This window comes from Melanerpes formicivorus, unplaced genomic scaffold (genome assembly GCF_026170545.1).
Source record: "Melanerpes formicivorus ecotype bairdi unplaced genomic scaffold, bMelFor1.0.p_v2 SCAF_32, whole genome shotgun sequence".
Lineage (NCBI taxonomy): Eukaryota > Metazoa > Chordata > Aves > Piciformes > Picidae > Melanerpes > Melanerpes formicivorus.
The window spans coordinates 9,641,917-9,661,852 of NW_027142384.1; the positions used below are offsets into that span (position 1 = coordinate 9,641,917).

General features: G+C 41.8%; 1 long non-coding RNA gene across 1 annotated transcript in view; it reads right to left on the reverse strand.

Moving 5' to 3' along the window:
- Positions 1-19,936, reverse strand: part of LOC137449759 (uncharacterized) — a 37,169-nt gene that overhangs the window by 10,295 nt on the left and 6,938 nt on the right. The gene's annotated exons all lie outside the window — the stretch shown is intronic.

Genomic DNA, 19,936 nt, shown 5'->3' on the forward strand with positions numbered 1-19,936 from the left:
TCCATGATCATCTATTTATTCCCAAATGGGGTGATCAGGAACAATTAAGTTTACAGTGAATGCACTTTTTTCTTTCTTTCTATTTTATTTTGTTAACCCTTCCTTAAGTTGGGCTGCATATTGCTCTCTGTCTGCAGCAGGCAGACTTTTCTTCAGCACTCTCTATACCTTATTCACATCTGTCAACAAAAACCTGCACATCGCAGTCACACACCAAGGCACAAGTCACAAAACTCACTGAAAAAAAAATAGGAGAAATTACATTGATATGTCATTTTGATAGTCAGGGTAGAAAAAGTGTCCCAGCCCCTCTTTCTAAAAATAATTCTTCATACAGGTGTCACCTCTGCATTTCACTGGAGTTAGCAAAAGAACAAAAATAAATAAATAAGTAAAGTCATTGATGGAAGGAAGTTGCTTCCTGCTCTTGGAGTAAAATGATGTGCTTTAAAGCAGAGCTGAGTTCTTCCATAGTTTCCCTCCATGAACATCACTCTTACTTGTAGGCAAATGATTCTATGATTCCATGAAAACTGTTAGATGATATTAGTAACCCACTGCTAGATGATATTAACCCACTGCCAGCCTGTCTGGTGCCCACAAAGGACACATGCAAACCCTCTTCTGGTCATCCATCCCTATTGAAAATGGATGGGAAGTTTTTACTAGCTCCTAGGAAAGAAACAAAATTCAGAAGAACAAACCCTGCCCCTCTGCCACCCATAGCAAGGATGAGCTGTTAAATAACCTTCCCATATTGTCTCATCAGGCATATCTAATAGAGATGAAGAAGTCTCTAATTAGGGCATTAATTCCACACTGCACTGCAGTTGCAATGCAGCCTCCCTTTCCTTGACAGGTGCAATACGTGGGTGCAAATTTCTTGGCATCAGCAATCTCCTCTGCCGCATTTACATTGCTAAGCAACATCATTACTTTGATTGACTTCTATACAGTACCACACTTTCACCTCTTTGGTACAGAAAGGAAAGATTGATCCTGACTCCAGCACACCGGTTCTCCACAGACATAGTTCCAAGGAATTAAGTGCACCTACTCTTAATTTGCAGTCAGGGAAGAAAAAAAAATGATTTTCTTGATTACCTTCTTATTTAGAAAGCTCTACCTCTTCTGAGCAGAATAAAGTTCCACTGGGCTAAAATTCAGATGACAGCTGGGGGCATAATTACATGTATTTTTTTTTCCACAAGAAGATGGCAGCTGTCCTCAAAGTGTAATGTGAGTTAACTAGGAAAAGGTGATTGACTGATGCTGGGGTTAATTGCTTGTTGGTACGCTAGAAAGCCTATGCTAACAAGTGCTGCTTAGAACTAACAAGTGCCAATTATTTCCTTGTATTCTAGTACACATTATATTATGCTAGGCACTATCCAAACATCCAGCAAGATCCAGGCATCTCTGCCCTGTTCTGATGAGTTAATGGTTTAAGAAAGCTGGGCTAAGGTACTGATAAAACAGGCTCAGTGCAGGGCTAGGGTGTCAGCTAGTGATAGGACTGGGGGGAATGGATCCAAACTAGAGAAGGGGAGATTTAGGTTAGATGTTATGAAGGAGTTCTTCACCATGAGGTGAGACACTGGAACAGGCTACCCAGAGAGGTGGTGGAAGCCCCAGCCCTGGAAGCTTTAAAGGCCAAGCTGGATGGGGCTCTGAGCAACCTGATGTAGTGGAAAGTGTCCCTGCCTACGGCATGGGAGTTGGAACTGGATGATCCTTGAGGTCCCTTCCAACCCTGGCAGTTCTGTGACTCTGCTGATCACAGCCATAGCACTCTTGGTACCCCATGGTGGACACAGAAAGCATCTGTTAATGTTATCAGTGCATGGAACAAATCAAGTGGAAACAGTTGTTGGATCATAAATTTTGTTTGCCCTCTTGCCAACCAAAAGCTTACATTGAGAGGTTATTTATTATTAGAAGCCTAATGAAAGTGAAATCTTTAAAAGTACTGATAATCTACAAGTGCATTCAGAAGAGTGCAGCCAGCGGGCCCAGGGAGGTTCTCCTCCCCCCCTACTCTGTCCTAGTTAGACCACACCTGGAATATTGTGTCCACCTCTGGGCTTCCCAGCTCAAGAGGGACAGGGAACTGCTGAGTTCAATGGAGGCTACAAGGACGATGAAGAGCCTGGAGCATATCTCTGATGAGGAAAGACTGAGAGACCTGGGGCTGTTTAGTCTGGAGAAGGATGAGAGGGGATCTGATCAATGTCTATAAATATCTGAAGGGTGGCTGCCAGGAGGATGCAGCCAGGTTCTTTTCAGTGATACCCAGAGATAGGACAAGGGGCAATGGATGTGAACTCAATCACAGGAAATTCCATCTCAACATGAGGAAAAAAAATTTCACTGTGAGGGTGCTGAAGCCCTGGAGCAGGCTGTCCAGACAGGTTGTGAAGCCTCCTCTGGAGACATTCAAAATCCACCTGGAGATGTTCCTGTGTGACCTGCCCTCAGTGGTCCTGTTTTGACAGGGTGGTTGGACTGGATGATCTCTGGAGGTGCCTTCCGACCCCTAGCAACCTGTGATTCTGTGATATTTTAATCCTGTCTCCACATCTACATGCACATACAAGTGTACCTACGAGCCTGACAAAATTTCCTATCTAATTGGAAGATTATTATGTAAAATATTGCCTCATATTTGTCTAATGCATTCACCTGGCTTGAAAATGTGCTGACAGAACTCGAGTGTGCAGCATCATCCATTGTTGAATTGATATTAAATCCGTAATTTTGTTCCTGAAGCATCAGTAAATACCAATTTTAATTGCATTAATAAAATGTGAATTATGGAAGTGGAATTGTACTGACTGATACAGATTTTCACTACCGTAATAACGATTCAAAATAAGATTAAAAGGTAACAGCTCCTAAAGAAAGAGGAAGTTAATGTGCCAGCAATAATAGTGCAAAGCCAGCCCCTTGTGTGCGTGTCCCCCATTCCAAAGACAAGTCATTTACCTTGGATCAGCTGGAATTAAACAAGCAAAATTCACCTGTGCAGGGAAATTGCCAGGCTTGCAGGCTTTCTTTGTGAGGAATCTTACTGTGCTTGCAGAGAACTGCAAGTCTTATCTGTTGCTCCCTGACTAATTCCGACATAAACCAAAGCAATGCCATCATAACAGAGTATCAAAGTGGAAAGCCTTTGGAAATGCACTAATTGTGGAAGCTGGGAGTTATGACCATGCTCCTTCCCCTTTCCAGCTGCAGAATGGCCCTGGGCAGCCTGCTCTAGCCAGGGATGTCCCTGCTGACTGCAGGGAGGTCAGACTGGATGACCTTTGGAGGTCCCTTCCAGTCTGGACCATGCTATGATTCTATGTGCAATACACATCGGTGATTTGTTGAAAAAGGTAAAAGCCACCTAAGCTGCTTTGCTCTCTCTCAGTCCTGCAGCACAGCCTTGCCAGAAATGCCCAATGCTGTCACAAAAGTTCTCTAAGAGAAGGGCTCCTGCAGGAAGCACAGGTGTTTGGAGCAGGAGCGGCTGAGGGGCCCAGGAAAATGAATTTAAGCTTGAAGAAAAGCTAAGAAGGTTGAAACTGTCTTTGCAAATACTACCATCAGTATTCCTAGGCTGCTTTAGAATAGATATGTACATTCTGTACCCATCAAACACTTAATAAAATATAGCTCCTCCAGGCAATTTGCAAACTATAGTTTCATCTAGATATATGTCAGTGTAAATCAAGAATCTTCAGTTCTCAGTTTCTCTAAACAACTACGCCATCATCTTCCCCAGCCCTGCTTCACTCAGAGCCTTATAAATCTGCCCCGCTCCTCTGCCTCCTCAGAAGGCCGGCAGATTCACAAATATTTTAAAGGCACAGCACAAAACACATCCAGCAAGTCTATCATCCTAGCAGGAGTTAGTCATTGCCTCCGCCTGCAGTATATATTTCATCTTAACACATCTTTAATAGATACCAACTAATCATGTTTAAAGGCTACCTCTTTATTATTGCCCTTTATCCTGAAACTGCTCCTTTTGCTGACCTTAATATACAAAGTGAAGGTAGGCAATTGTTCCATATAAATGCTCACATACCTGGTTTGGATTTCAGGGTATGCAAGGCAGCCCTGCTTTGGCTGGACATAGCTGATATTTCCTTCATTTCCAAGCGCTGTCGTTGAATATATATAATTTTTTGTTGTTGTTGTTGTTGTTCTAAAGCCTCTAACGCTCTCAGAAATAGCCATGCCCCTGCAATTCAATGCCTTCCTTTCTGCTCTGTATCCTGGATTTTATATAAAGGAATAATAAAAAAAAAACCCCAAACCCTAATGGCAGTTTTAATTTCAGATCTTTTAAGACTAAAGCCCGACGTGAAATTTGTAATATAAAAATTCCCCTTTCCTGGAATTACAGTTTTGTATTTATTGAATGCGTTCACAGGCTCCCTCAGGATGTGAAATGTATGGAAATGTATGTGCATTGCTAAAGAAAGAACTAAATTTATTCTTTCCCCACATCATGCTCGCCTTTCGCAGTAGAGGTTTTTTTAATTCAACACAGAGCTAGAATGAGATGGAGCCAATTTCCTGGTCTATATCTGTGACAAATGCTGAAAGTGGCACAAGATTAGCAAATTAGTTGATGTATATATCTTGAAAGACTTTTTGACTATGTCCCAAATCAAAATGCATGCTTGCTTTGAAAGGAAGATCTCCTTAGAGTTAAGTATTAAGCAGGTATCCTCTGTATTGCTGTGGTTTTAAGATGGAATGATGGCGCAGATGACAACTAAAGAGCAGCAACCTGACCAAAGAAAAACCCCACCAAACACATAAGAAACCTTTTGTGGCACATTGCTCTAAAGCCAACAATTTGCAGTGCTGTAAACGGTGTGGGCTGTGATTAAATCTGGTATTTTAAGGAGACATTTGCTGTGGAAAAGTGAAGTATTCCTGCAGATGAGGATTTCTCTTAGGTATGAATATCAGCGATGCATTACCCACCAAAAGATGGCCTTCTCTCTGGTGAAGCCTTGTGGCAGAGAGAAGCTGGGCTTAAAATGAGCATGGGGAGATCTACAGTAGAGACACGTGTGGCATTAGAGAAAGGTTCCTTTATGATGCTTGGAAATCAAAAGTATGGAACTTGACCTTTTTAGCTGACATAGTAATCACCTCCTTGATGTAATCCAGATATCTAACAGCAAACAATAAAAACATCTGTGACAACAGAACCATGTAAAGCCTGTGGCATTATTTCATTATTTCCTTTAAAGAACCCAGAGCAATATTTAATAATCAGATAAGCCTGGCTTGGTTCTTCTTGCACAAAAACTTTTGCACTTTGCAAATGCTGTTTTTAAAGGGCTATTAACTGAGGCGGGAAAGCTTTTTAAGCTCCCATGCATATGTTTTGGAGTTACCTCATTCATTCTGCTTTTTAGGGCCTTGTCATAGTCCACCTGTTTTGATTTTGCTTAAATTACAGCCAAATAATTGCTTTCTTTAGAGGAAAAAATATTTTAAAACACAAACCAAAAAAATTAGGGGAAAAAAAAAGGGGGGGGGGGGGGGAGAAAGAACAAAACTGAAACCAAACAACCACCAAACCCAAAGTCCTGCCAACCATATCCCAAGGATGGAAATATGCTTAAAATTCAAGAGAAGCCATATTCAGGTTGCATGTCTCAGCCACCCAATCTCCCTTTCACATATCTGTTCATGTTGACAGACTATGTCATAATACATCAACAGAAAGATGAGCACAGAAGAACAAAAATCCATCGCCTGACAGCAAGAGGAAAACTGATTTCCACTATTAAATTAGCAAAAATACACCAATACTTCACTACCAATAAGCACACCATGGCTAAAAGCATTCACCACATTAGAATCCTGAATGAGCACCAGGAATTTTTGGTTGTTGTTGTTGTTTAAATAATCTTTAAACGTACATATACACAAAAAAAAAGGAGGGGGGAAAAAAAAGTAGGGAGGGGAGGGAAGAGACTCAACAGTGTCTACATCTTTACAAGTAAAAGATTGATTTCTGCCAAACTCTGTCACTCCATTGTGGTTCTGTTTCATATTGCAAAGACTTGTTCTAAATAGACCTTGAATTCCTTTCATATAGTAAACATTCCAAATAGTCCTTGAAATCCTTTCACGTTGGGAGCATCCTAAATAGCCCTTAAATTTCTTTCATATTGCAAATATTCTAAATATTCCTTCAATTCCTTTTATATGTTAAATATTCCTTGAATTCCTTTCAGATTGTAAATACTCCAAATATTCCCTAAATTCTTTTTATATATTAAATATTCCTTGAATTCCTTTCATATAGCAAACATTCAAAATATTCCTTGAATTCCTTTTATATATTAAATATTCCTTCAATTCCTTTCAGATTGTAAATACTCCAAATATTCCTTGAATCCCTTCCATATAACAAACATTCAAATATTCCTTGAATTCCTTTCATGCTGTGAATATTCTAAATATTGCTTAAATCCTTTCCATATTGCAAATACTCCAAATATCCTTTCAATTCCTTTCAGATTCTAAATATTCCATGGATACCTTTCATACTGCAAATATTCCCTGAATTCCTTTTATACAGTAAATATTCCTTGAGTTCCTTTCATACTGCAAATACTCCAAATATTCATTGAATTTCTTTTCATATTGTAAATATTCTAAATATTCCTTGACTTCCTTTCCTACAGTAAATATTCTAATATTCCTTGAATTCCTTTTATAAATATTCCTTGAATTCCTTTTGTATAGTAAATATTCCTTGAATTCCTTTCATGTTGTAAATATTCTAAATATTCCCTGGAATTCCTTTCCTATTGCAAATATTCTAAGTATTCCTTGAATTCCTTTTATACAGTAAATATTCCTTGACTCCCTTTCATATTGCAAATACTTGTCTTAAATATCCCTTCAAGGAGAGAGCGCTGGGCAGTGCGTTTGCAGCGCTCATTCCTGACAGAGGCTCTCTCCTATGAGGTCAAGGAGACGCGTGGAAAATGCTCAGTATCAATAAAGTGGAGCAGCTTCTTTATAGCTGAGGATTTCTCCTGGTGCAGGAAGCAACCTGGCTCTCTCTCAGTGCCAGATACCATTTTAATGCAGCATATTGAGCAGTGGTGTTTCACAGGAATTTAACAATACCTGGAATAAATAATGTCTTTTGCAGCCTGGGGCAACATCTGCCACTTATGCATTAATTCTGCCCCTGTTTGAACACTCTACAACATATGCACTCCTCTTTTGTCTGTTATCCTAGAGTTGTGTTATACCCAAATATTGACATCATCTACTTTTATCAGCACTAACTGCTCTGAAGCTTCCCGGGCTCATGCTCAGCTCTATTTCTTTCTATTGATTATCTTCCTCACTCCAGCAGGTAGCCAGCCAGCGAAGGCTGTCCTGAGAAATAGCTTCCAATGACTTTCCACGCACAATTTACAGGGAATTGTTTAAAGAAGATATTAGCCTCAATACAAATCAGTGAACCTCATTGAGTCGATACCACACAGTTCAGCTGCTGGCACCCTCTCCCAGGCTGGCCCTCGGAGCCAGCTACCATGCCCAGCCTGCACATTAGGCTTGAGTTTCCCATGAAAATGAGGCTACTTTTTCACTTGGCTGTTTGAAACCTCTTCAATCTTTTTTTCTTTCTTTCTTTTACATCACCTCATTGAACCATATGATAGCAATATAATTTTAAGTACAAAAACCTGAGATTAAATGCTTGATTTTTTATTTTATTTGATTTTATTATTATTATTTTTTTTTTTGACAGTGTCCTTAAATATAATAAATTCAAAGGGAAATACTGTTAGGTTAAAATGGAGTGTTTTTCATTAAGTCCAATCAAATGGTAGACAACAAAGGATCTTTTATTTGAGAATATGAAGTGAAAATGAAAACCAGAAAAGCTTTACTAAGAAAAGGTCCAGCTAAATTATGTTGGAAGGAGGTCTCCAGATTGAACCTGGGTGTTTCTTTAAATATATATATATATATATATATATATATATGAATTAAACTAAGATGCACTAGGGGAGAATAGCTCACAGAGAAGGAAAACCCAGTGCTTTATAAAGATGAAAACAGGATCTAAATACAGTCAGAATAAAAAACTACAAAGAAAGATCAATTCTTTACTCTTTTTTCTTTCTTTTTAAGCCCTACTGTAACACCTAAACTATTCTTTTATCACCAAGACAAGGAAATTTAGGGATTTTTACTCTATTTATTTATTTATTTCACCCCTTTTGCATTCCACAGCAGGGCTATAAAATCCTGGTTGGACATTTACAGGAAAATAATCTTTTCCCTTTAGCTTACCAGACTATGACCTAAACTGTGATTTAGACTACATCCAAAAGACAGAAAGAAAAACAAAGTATGTGTGCTCATCCCTGAATCTATTCCTTGAGAAATAAGATCACTCTTCTGTTGTTTTCCATCTGTGTTAGACTCAGGGGTTTTTAATATGTATTTAGCATACCTAGGATGTTTAGACTGCAATTTCCATGTCCAGGATAAAAGTAGGTGTTGCTCTTAATTTTGGGGGGGGGAGGAAAAATACTTGGCTTTGCTGTATCTGGCAAAGAGTTTATACACCCTTGCTGTAACATGTTGCTCTTATAAAGATAAAAAAAAAAGAGAGAGAGAAAACACGCAGACAAGCTGCAAGGATTCGTGGCTAATATCTTTTGCAGGAGGCAAAAAGAATTTAAAAACTAAATAAATGAACCCAAGAGGTCTGGGAGTATAAAGACAGAGACAGCAAAAAAAAAATCCCTGCTAAATGCTATGCGAGCAGTGTCTTAGAAAATGCAAACGGGAAAATGCAGACTCATTTTAAAGTCCTGATGAGTGGTTGTCTGCACCTACCAATGACCATCTAAATGCTTCTGAGAGAAGGTAAACACTGTGCAACCAGTTAGCCACTGGAAATGTAGATATTGGGCAATACAACACAGAATCACAGGATCACAAAATATTAGCAGTTGGAAGGGACCTCTAGAGAGCACCCAGTCCAGCCCCCCTGCCAGTGCAGGATCACCTAGAGCAGGTAACACAGGAAGGTATCCAGGTGGGTTTTGAATATCTCCAGAGATAGGCTTTATTCAAAATGTTGATAACTTGAACACAAAACCAGAAGCATTTTGCATGACCTCTGCTCCCTGCTCTTTTCCCTTTACAGCTCAGTAATTACTGATTCTTTTACTTATTTATTATATAAATTACATCTTAGGAAATCTAACAAAACCTTTATATGCATTCAGTGCTTAAACAGGTACTAACAGATCTACTGCAACAGTTTCTCTAGCAAGACAGCCTGAACCGACAGTATCAGACTTCAGACTGACCTCAGCCACGTCTTACAAGGATTGAGAGACAGAATTGCAGCAGGTAGCACAGTGAATAGAGCATTTATTTCTACAGATCCTAGTCTTTTAACGTTAACTTTGCATCACATGCTAACACACAATAATATTCTGGCTAGGCAGGTGTAGCCGTGTAGCAAATAAGCACACAAGCAGCAGGATGCAGCATGTAGAGTAAAACAACACATGCACGCTGGAAGTTTCCAAAGGCAGGCTGTTGGAGCTGATTTTTTAAGGAATTAAAACTGAATGTAATGATTATCACCTGTGTCTACTTTCACTGGGGGGGGTAGGGGGAAAAGAGAGAGACAAAATTTCTTAACACTGCTCATCTTGTTTGTGCTCGTCATTAGAACTACACAGATTTAAGTCTGTGCTTAAATTAAGCCTGGCTGCTCACGTTGCCATGTTGTCTTAAAATGGGCTTGAAAAAGCCCCTAAGAAGAAGATTAGTACTACTTCATATTTAGGAGAAAAGACAACTTTTCTGGTTTAAACTTTAAAGTATTGTAGTCTATCTATCATTTTATTTCTTTAAAGTAGATATTTATACTTCCAGAGCTAGGGGTTGCTTTAAAAGTGGTCCTTACTCCACACAAAGGTGAACATGAGTTTATGTGGAGAATGCACTATTAGAAATACCTAATGGGGGAGGGGGGAGGAAACAATACAATTAAATGGCATTGTCTTCTTCCCTGCCTCCTCAAAAGAATCATTATTACAACATGGTTGTGTTGTTTATCAGTGGGCATTTTCAGTTTCTCTGCTTGATCAGCCTTCGATTAGTGCTCATAAATTTAAATGCAGGCACACTTAGCCTCTTTGATTTTAAGGCAGATGCCAGTCAGCATCAGCCTATCAATTTCTTATCAGAAAATAGAGATGCATGTTCAAATGATTTGGAAAAAAAAAAAAGGGGCCTCTGCATGGGACTGCATTATCAAGTGTTAAACGTGTCCCTAAGATGAGAACTAACTGGGAAAGGAAAACAAACCAAACAGTTTACAGAGCAGGTAAATCTCAACCAGAGGTAAACCTGCCTGCTTTGCTTCTTACTTCTCTTTCTTTTGGTCTTACAGTTGTTTATGCAGCACATGGAAAAATTCTACAACTGTTAGGGATACTTTAATGAAATATATTCTGCTGGCATGAGTAGTTTGGGATCAGCATGTCAGCAGAACTCCCCAGGAAGCAGTGGCTGTGCACAGATTCATGCTGCAGAGGCTTGAAGGTGTGTGCGCAGCATGGCTTGTGTGTGTCTATGAGAGAGCCCTTCTCTTTGCATCTACCTCCTTCCATCACCACCCAGCACTGGTGTGGGTGTCTGTACAGCTTTGTGAGAGGAGCAAGGTCTGAGGGTGGAAATGAACAGCACTGGGCTTCTGGAGGAGCCCTACTTGACCAAAGTTCTGCCCTCCAGTTCGAGAGAGGACGATAGGAAGGGGCACTACAGGAGGGGTACTTCAGAAAGGTCCAATACTGCAGCCCACTGCAGTTACAGGGGTGCGAAAGGAAGGGTTTAGGTACACAATGCTCAAGTCCTTGGAGCCATATGAAAGGAGTCAGAGCCCCACAAATCAGGCTTACTAATAAGACCACCTTTTGGGGGTTTAAAACTAAGTGGCAAACCAGCTGCAACTGGAATTCTGAAGTTAAGTCTAAGATGACACTCAGCTGGAGCAAAGTGTTATTTGGTGTTCGCCAGATGAAGTGGAATTTAGATTGTATGAAAAAAAAAGGGGAGAAAGATCCTGAAGAGTTCTAAGGGAGGCCTACTTAGCTCCCACCCAATTTAAAAATTAGTCCTGGCTGTCTTGTCACTCCATCAGCCCTTGAATCAAAGGTCCAAATTAAAGTTTGTTATTTCCTTGCCCATGGTAAGCGGCGTTGAGTAAAAGGCTTTCATTTACATTAAGGAACCAATCCTACAGCTTTCACACAGGAAAAACCCCACCCTTTGGAGTCAATAGCAATTTACACAATTTATCTTGGTATGTGCAAAGCTTAAAAGCTGTAAGCCACAATGTAAATTCAATACTTGCCATATTTCTAACACCCTCCCCCCCCCCCCCAAAAAAAAAAAACCAACACAACCTTTCATTTCTCAACATTACTGAATGCCTTTATTCCAATCAGATTCACACCAGAGCAGAGACACAACTTGCAGTGTCAGTGTTCTTCCCCCTGTCCTTCTTCCTCCTTTTACCATTTTAATTTTACATTTGCTGGAGCCTATTTAGTTTATAAATAACCTTAAACTGTTGAACTGTTTGCTGGTTTATTTGAACAGGAGACAAGAACATTGAAACAAATTTAGTTAACAAGGTAATTAGCTCTTGGGAAGGCCGGGAAGCAGCAGTTGATCACTGGCACTGTACAAGCAGCAGGAATGTTAAGCCTGTGCTTCAGAGTGGTTCTAGCTGATCACATTAACCACCAAAAGTATTGTTCTTAAAAAGCATCTGAGGGCCACCTAAAATTGATTCATTCACTACAAGTGGAAGGATGAGAATATTTTCCAGCAGTAACCCAAGGTAAAAACCATCGGCTGCTGCTGGGGGCTGGAATCAAGAAAATCCTTTTTTCTTGCCTTCCACAAAAGGCTTTGGGCCTAATTATTTTTAAGTATAATCCAGCCAACATCTTCTCATGCTTAGCTGCACTGAGTGACACTATTTGTGATGCCCAGTCTGCTGAAACTGAGCAGGTTGCTGTCAGTTTAAAAATGACTATAATAAAAGTGACCATGAAGATGGATCTTGTGATTTTGCGTTTCTAATCAGTCATCTGTGAAGAACACTTTTGCTTTGATTCAGCAGACTGGTGACAGCCATGATTGATAGTGCATGAGGATGAAAAAAGGTTATTAACTGTCTTCCTATTAAACTCAATGTATTACCCCTCTAGGTGCATCTCATACTTTTAACTTAAAGTACTTACTCAGGTAAGGTCACGACTGAACTCTATAACCACAGGATCCATCCTGTTGCAGACGATCCAGGAAGGAGAGGGTTTCATTTGGAAAGTTCTATATTAAACCCTGCCCCAGTCCTGCTTCATTATTGAGCCAAACCCCAAACCTGAGCAGACCTTTGTGAGCCTCCAAGCACACAGCTCCAGGGCAACGTTTTTGTGTGGAAAAGGGGCAGATCGGCTGTTCTGTGTGTGCTTGTACAAGCACATGCACAGCCTTGATTTGCCAATTATCCCACGGTCCCAAAATCAAAGTTTGCAGAAGGTTGTGTTAACCAAGAAACATGGAGCAGGAGCAGGAAGGGTCTGTGGGGCTGGGGTATAAATCTCACACAGAATGGACTGGCTGATCTTTGGAGGTGCCTTCCAACCCCTAACATCGGTCAATTCTGTGATTATTCTACCTGCCGGTGACTAACTTGGTTATTAACCAGATCAGGTGAGATTTAATGGCTGATGAAGGCTGCCTATAAAAAGCAAACCCAAATGTTTTAGTCTAAGTGTAAAAATCCCTCTTTGCTGCTTTACAGCACACTTAGGTTTTAGGTTCTATTTCCTTCTCCCTGACGATCATCTTCTCAATCCACACTCACAACTACTGAAAAAGGAAGGGAAAAGGACACATTTTTTTCCCCTCAGTTTAAAATTAATTATTTGGTGGAAATGCTGCTTCCCAGGGGTACTTCTCATTTCTGAGGACGTCTCTGTGAAGAGATGATTTTAAACAAGTTTAAAGACAAAAGAGCGGAACACGTCTCCTCTCTTCATTGTCGTTACTGACACCAGAAACAACCTGAAATTGGGAAGCTGTCCCCGCTGTGCAGGCAGGTGGGCAGCTTTTTAGATTCACAGCTTTATTTGGGAAGCCACCATTAACAAAAAAAAAAGGGGAAAAAAAAAGGCATGCAATCAACCTTTCAGAATCAGGTGTTTTACAACCACTTCTTCGCAATCAGCACCAGCTTCGATCCTGAAATGGGTTTAATCTGTACGAATACATTGCAGGCGCTCTTTGGGTTGGTTTGTGCATAGCTCACATCACAAGCCTTTTTTCTGTTAAAAAGGAGCAGAGCAAAAGATCAAAAATCCCTTGTGTCTAACTGCAGAGTGCACACTCTCATCTGAAGGAATGTCCACACACACACAGACACACACGCTCGCTGCAAACAAGCTCTTTTCTCCGTGGCACACAAGACCTCCCTCAAAATACCTGCATCCCCTATTTGTCTTGCAGAGCATTGAAAAGTGCTTTTAATTTTAGCTTTATAGCAGCCCATCATTTCCTCTTCTAAAATATTTTCTGCACTCATTCAAATCATTTCAGAGGGAAGTAGAACTATTGTTTGAAGTTAGAATATTTGGGAGAAAGAAGGAAAAAGTCTCTCTCTGTCTTGACCAGTCCATACCATCATACAGAGCCTGCAACTTAAGGATCGATCTTAATGTTTTCAAGGTGATGTTGAAATGCAGCTGGCCCTTTTATTTTGAAACTTTTGCTTGTTTGTTTATTTGCTTTAAAAAGCATTCACAGCAGGTTAAAAAGAATTCAGAATAAACATAATCTACTGACTAGGACGCTGCTGCCTCGCAAGAAACACTAAACAATCCTCCGAGATCTTTATTTCTGGCAAGCATGCTCCTTTCAGGTGTGGGCTTGGGAATAGGCACCAATTTTCCTTTCAGTAACATTTCTGCTTCATAATAAATTGCAATCCTGTTGTACCCCCAGGTGGATTTACAACTGGCAGGCTCTCTCTCCCCAGTGATTTGGGGTCACTGTGGATATAGGTGAGCAATAATTTCAGGGGTGATGGAGATATTGACAGAATTTACCCAAAGTTCCTGGGTAAATATTTGTGAAACGTACACTTCCACACTGGGTTTTAGTTAATAAGTCTTCTGGATGATAGTTTGCCTTGTTTGGGGGATTGTATTTTGCCTGAATCCAGCTAAAATACTCATCTGTGCCTGCGTCGGTGCTGCAAAACGTTTAGACCAAAATCTGCCCTTCTTCCCTGAAGCACATTTACAGCAGAGCAGAAAGTTGCAGCTATTAGAAACACAGAGCACGCTTTCAGCAAACCTGAATAAGATGAGCTCAGGTGGGTAGCCTTAGAGGTGCCTGCAACAGGTAAAGCCATCGTATGAGACTTGATGCCAAAAGGAGGCATTGATGGCAGCCAGAGTTTCTGACCATGGGCCAGATCTCCGCTTACTCACTCAAGAAGGGACTGGCAGAATTGGGCCCATGCTGTTCACTTTATGCATGTAACCTAGAGAGAAGTCATCTAAGCAGTGGGACTCCAGCTCTGTGTAAAACACTGGAATTGTTTCAGTCCAGGTGGACGAATTTCACAAGTCACATTTCTTCCTCCAACTTCTTAAAAGGGGTTTCCCCAAGAAGGAAAGAGAAGCAGCCAAGCAATGGGACCAAGGACAAGGGCAGGGCCGTTTAACCCATAACAAGCACTTCCCTGTGTGGAGGTTTATTTAGCAGCCAGAGAAAGCCTGAGACGCCAACCCTTTAAAGGCTTTTTTTATTCCTGCACTCACTACACACCCAAGAAGCAAATCCTGCAACAAACTGCAAGCAAAGTGCATGTGGCCCAAGCAGGGCTGTACAAAAGCAACGCATGGAGCAGTGCCAGCAGCACCAGTGACTATGCCAGCAGGGATCCCCTCAGCTAGACAGCACTCCAGCAAAATCAGGGCACAACAGGGAAAGGGCCCCAAAACAGGCAAGAAAGGGAGGTGGAAAAAAAAAACAAAAAAAAGGATGGGAGTGAGAAGAATCACTTTGGGGTGGAAAGGACATTAAAGATCATCTACTCCTGACCCCCATGCCTTGGGCAGAGACACCTCCTGCTAGAGCAGGTTGCTCAAGGCCCCATCCAACCTGGCTTGGAACCAGAACCCAAACCCCCTATTCTGTCCCCAAGACAAAGGAGGCACCTGCTGTGCCCGCGGAGGTGGCGGCCCCTTCCTGCCATCACCCTCGCACCACCTCCAGGCTTCCTTCCCCAGCCCTTCACCCTCATACCCTATTCCCGGGCTGCCCGCCCCTCCGCCCTCAGACACAAACTCCCGGGCTGCCAGCCCCGGCCGTCGCCCTCAGCCCACCCCCTCAGAGGCGCCGCTGCTCCTCCGCACTCAGAGCCCCGCGGGAGCGCAGCGCCTGCCGCCGGTGCCTCGGCGAAGGCCGGGGCTGGCCGGGGCTGGCTGCAGCGGCCGCTTGGGCGGCTCTGGGGCGCTGCCCGGCGGTAGCGGGAAGAGACCTCTGCGCACGGCCGCGGCGCGCAGGTTCCGCGGGGCTCCGCGCAGCAGGTAATGAATTCCAGCAGAGAGAGATCGGGAGGAAGCGTTTAGGGGGTATCTGCCATATTTAACATTGACCACGCTAAAGATGTTATTATCGAAGGGGAGGAGAAGGAGGAGGGGGGCTGCGATAAGGGAAAATAGATAATGACACATAATCCAAACCAGAAGTTGGAAACCAAGTTACTGCGAAGAAAAAAAAATAATGCACCAACCAAAAAACCCACCAAAACCAACCCACCAAAACCAGCCCACCAAAAACCAGCTACGAGCTCAACTTTCCTCCCACCTCCCCTTTCTTTCTTTTTTTTTTTTGGTTTGTTTTGTTTTTTTTTTTCTTTTACAGGCTAGAAGGCAGGGAGATAAAGTAGTTAGTGGGGAAAATACCCACCTCTAGCAACAGCGTAAATAGAATATTTACCCCTATGAAGACATGGAGACAGGGACATGGGAAGGACATGCTGCTGTTTGGAAAAAACCCAAAGGAAATTGTAAAAAAGGGGAATGAAAAGGAGGAGGAGAAACAATCCTGTTGTAAATTAGAGGGAAGAAAGATTGGGGGGGGGGGGGGGGAGGGAGGGGGGATAGGGGGGAAATAGCAGCCGAAGGTCTGAAATAAAGCTTCAGTAAAGACTCGGCGATGCTGAAGAGATCCCAAGAGCGGGAGGAGAGCGGTGGGCTCCTCTCTTCAGCACGGGTGTGGGAAAGGGGAATCATCAGGGATCGTTACTGGTACAGCACATGTCCGGAGAAACCAAAATAAGGGAGCAGTTTGACTGGTGAGGACAAATAGGAAAAAGGCTGGCAGAAAACTTGGGAATAGAGCTGGGGGGGGGGGAGGGGGAATGGGGGAAGGGTAGGGAAGGAAAGCTGCGAGATTAGAGGGGGAAACTTAGAGGACCAGCTGGATAGTGAGAAAGCAGCTACGGCAGAGATGGGAAGGTAGAATGGAAATGAGAGGGACTGAGATTAAGGAGAGCGAATAAACCTGGGAGAAGGACTAGTTGGAGCGGATGGGAAGGAGGAAAGCAGGAGCGGAAAAAAAGTAGGAGAGAGGGAAGGAGGGACAGAGGGAGGGATGTGGGGAGAGAAGGAAGGAGACAGAGGGAGGAGACAAGGAGCGGAGTCTCCCAGTCCAGCCAAGGTGCAGCGCTGAGTGAGAGCTCCTTCACTCCCAGGGTTAGCTTAGATTTCCAGAGCTCTTAGAGCTCATCGACCAGCCCGCTGGAGTCACTATTCAGCCCGAGTCCCAAACACACGCCTCACTAACTACTTTACAGCCACTTCCATTGATTTTCTTTATCAAATAAACATAATACCCGTTACAGCAACACTTCCTCTTCGCGCAGCCGGAATGCCACAAGCCCTGATTGCTGCCTTGCTCCAGCTCGCACTTCCCCACCCTCCACCCCTAAATAAATCGCCTTCTCTCACTTAAATGATCAAATACTTTATTGCTTGCAGAATTTGCCCGTAATCTGGAAGGGACGCTGCGAGCTAGGCAAATCGTTTAATTTATAAGGTAAAAGGTTCCCATTACCCTGGCGTGAAGACAAAATTTCCACACACACCCCCTCCTTCCCTCCAATTTCAGATGTAGCTTTGACATTTACATACTTATTTTCTGCTAATAAGTGGTAACTTAATTTAAAGGACGGCGTCAAACTGAACGCTCCCCCCTGAAAAATGCAGGGAAAAACGAACGCAACTTTCGCACTTGCACCTAAACTGCCACTTGATCTAAGCATTTCAGCCTCAAAATTCAATTTTCTTAAAAAAAAAAGAGAAAGAAAAAGAAAGAAAGAAAACCACAACCAAAACGCCAACAAAACAACCCACAAAACCTAAAAGTAGCCCCCTTCAAAAGCTGTTTTTGAGTCAGGCTCTTCCATATATGTCAAAGGGCTGTTGAATTATTCATTATTATAATTACTATCATCATTGTCATTATCCCTTTCCATGTGGAAATAATTTTATTATCGTAATTTGATATCTGAAGAATTTCCTGTTAGTCGTTTGATAATCTCTTTTTTTTTTCCCTTGGTCCTACTGAAAAGAAAAGTTTTGTTTCTAAATGAGAGGAAAATATTTTAAATGCTTTTACGTTTGCCATAGATTTCCGTTTATCTAATCGATCGGAATGCCAATAAATCGATTAAAGGTTTAGTGTTTTACAAACAACCATTTTGTGCTTTTTGATTTTACGTTCAGGATGATTTTAATAAAGCTAATGCCTTCCCTGAGCCTTTGCTCACCCCCAAACCTAATATTCCATCATTCCTCTTATTTACAATTGCAATTTAAAGCGTTTTTAATGAGGAAAATAAACACAAATAAAAGGAGGGAACGACCTGATTAAATTACTTTGCGCCTGTGGTCAACACATTTAGGCAAAGCCCTTAAAAATCTGGGTGAATTATACGCGATCACCCAGTGATTGCGGAATATTAAATTAAACTTAGATAAATCCGCATTGAAGGAGGCAGCACCCAATCCTGAATTTATTTCCCATTTTCTATAACAGCATCACTGCGCTCCTCTCTTTGCAATGACAATGTGCCAAATCTAGGCATTTTGAAAACATTTTCCATATGCTTTAACTGGAGACTGATAGACAAAGAAGAAAAGGAGATGGTCTTTTTTCTCTTGAGGTATATTTCCTTTAACTTTTCTCTCCAACATTTTCTGATCCTCTTTATTTTAAAACTAAAGTTTGAAAATCATTACGACCTTTTTTTTTTTTTTTCTTTCCTTTTTCTTTTTCTTTAATACCTTTTACATTGTGCTTTGGGTTTGCTTTTTGGGTTTTGTTTTTTTTTTCCTCTTTTCCCTTTCCTTATCGCGTAATCAGTTCCTCAAGTGTGGAGTTTCAGTTACGCTTTAACGCAGGACTATAGAACTATCATTTCTATACCTTGGCGGACAGCTTTTTTGGGGGGAGAAAGCATTGATTCAGTTCGTTTTCGCTCGCTGCTTTTATAATTAAAGATGGTTTTAATTATACCTTTTTATTTTTTTTTTTTCTTTCTTTTGTAAATCAGATCAGATGTGCTGCTTGCTGCCTGGAAGGTTGTTGGTTTGGGGGTTTTGGGGTTTTGCTGCTTTTTTTTTAACGGTGCTTTTAATTTCTGCGTAGGGTTTTTTTTTTTGTGGGTTTTGTGGGTTTTGGTTTTCGGGTTTTGGGGGGGGGGGTGTTGGTGTTTTTTTGTTTGGGTTGGCTTTTCTTTTTTTTTCTTTTTCTTTTTTTTTTTTTTGCGGATAGCACAGAGGTGGTGGCTTTTATTTAGCTGTAAAATCCACACGTTTTCTTTGAAAACTTGGCTCCTTGGGCGAAAATAACTTTTCCTGGTCGCGTTATAATTGCTGTTTGTCGCAGAGGTAGTTTAGCATATTGTCTACACGACAAAGATTCCTGCTTTATTAGCAGTGCGGATTGTTGGATTTAGGTATAAATATTTCATAACTTTCCTCTTTCTGCAGTAAGATCGGTACTTTTATTGCCTTTTTTTATCTTTTTTTTTTCCTGTTTGGTTTTTTTTTTTTTTTTTAATGTGTGTGTGTTTGTGTGTTTCTGTCTGTCTGTCTTTCGACCACAACCGTTTTATTTCCGAAGTGTCTTTTTGCTCTTTTCCAGGATAGAATGTAAAAAAAAAATATTTTCTTTTATTTGTTTTTTCCCTAGGATATATCACTGATGGAAATATGCTCTTGGGCTTTCTGGAGGGAATGCGGGGAGGGGTGGGGGGGAGCGCTGGTAAGCGGTCGTTTTCCTTGATTTGCATAAGAGCTAGTGAAGTGCCTGTGAAGTTGGTGAATTGCTATTGTTTGGGGCTAGTCCTGACTGTTTTTGTTTATAAACACTGGGGTGGTTGCCGGGAGGGGAGGGAGGTCAGGGCACTGTCAAAGCGCTGACCTCTGAAAGCCCAGAGGGCGCCTGGCTCCTTCACCCTCTCCTTTCTCTCTATCCCTCTCCCTTTTTCTTCCCTTTCCCCATCCAAGGCCAGGAGCTCAGGTTCAGGGCATTTAATCCCCGCGATCTAGCCAAGAAAGGAGCTGGAAAAGGGCTGTTAAAGGCTCCGGAGGAAACGCCGGCAGCAGACTCAGACTTGGGAAGGCTTTTTTATTGATAGTAAGGTCCGGGTGCGCCTTTCTGTGCGGCTCCAGCCAAAACCCCCGACACAACCACCGCCAAAACCCAGTCGGAACCGGGACTGGTTTCGCTCCAAATCTCAGCGAGATGTCTGTGCTGCTCGGCTGTG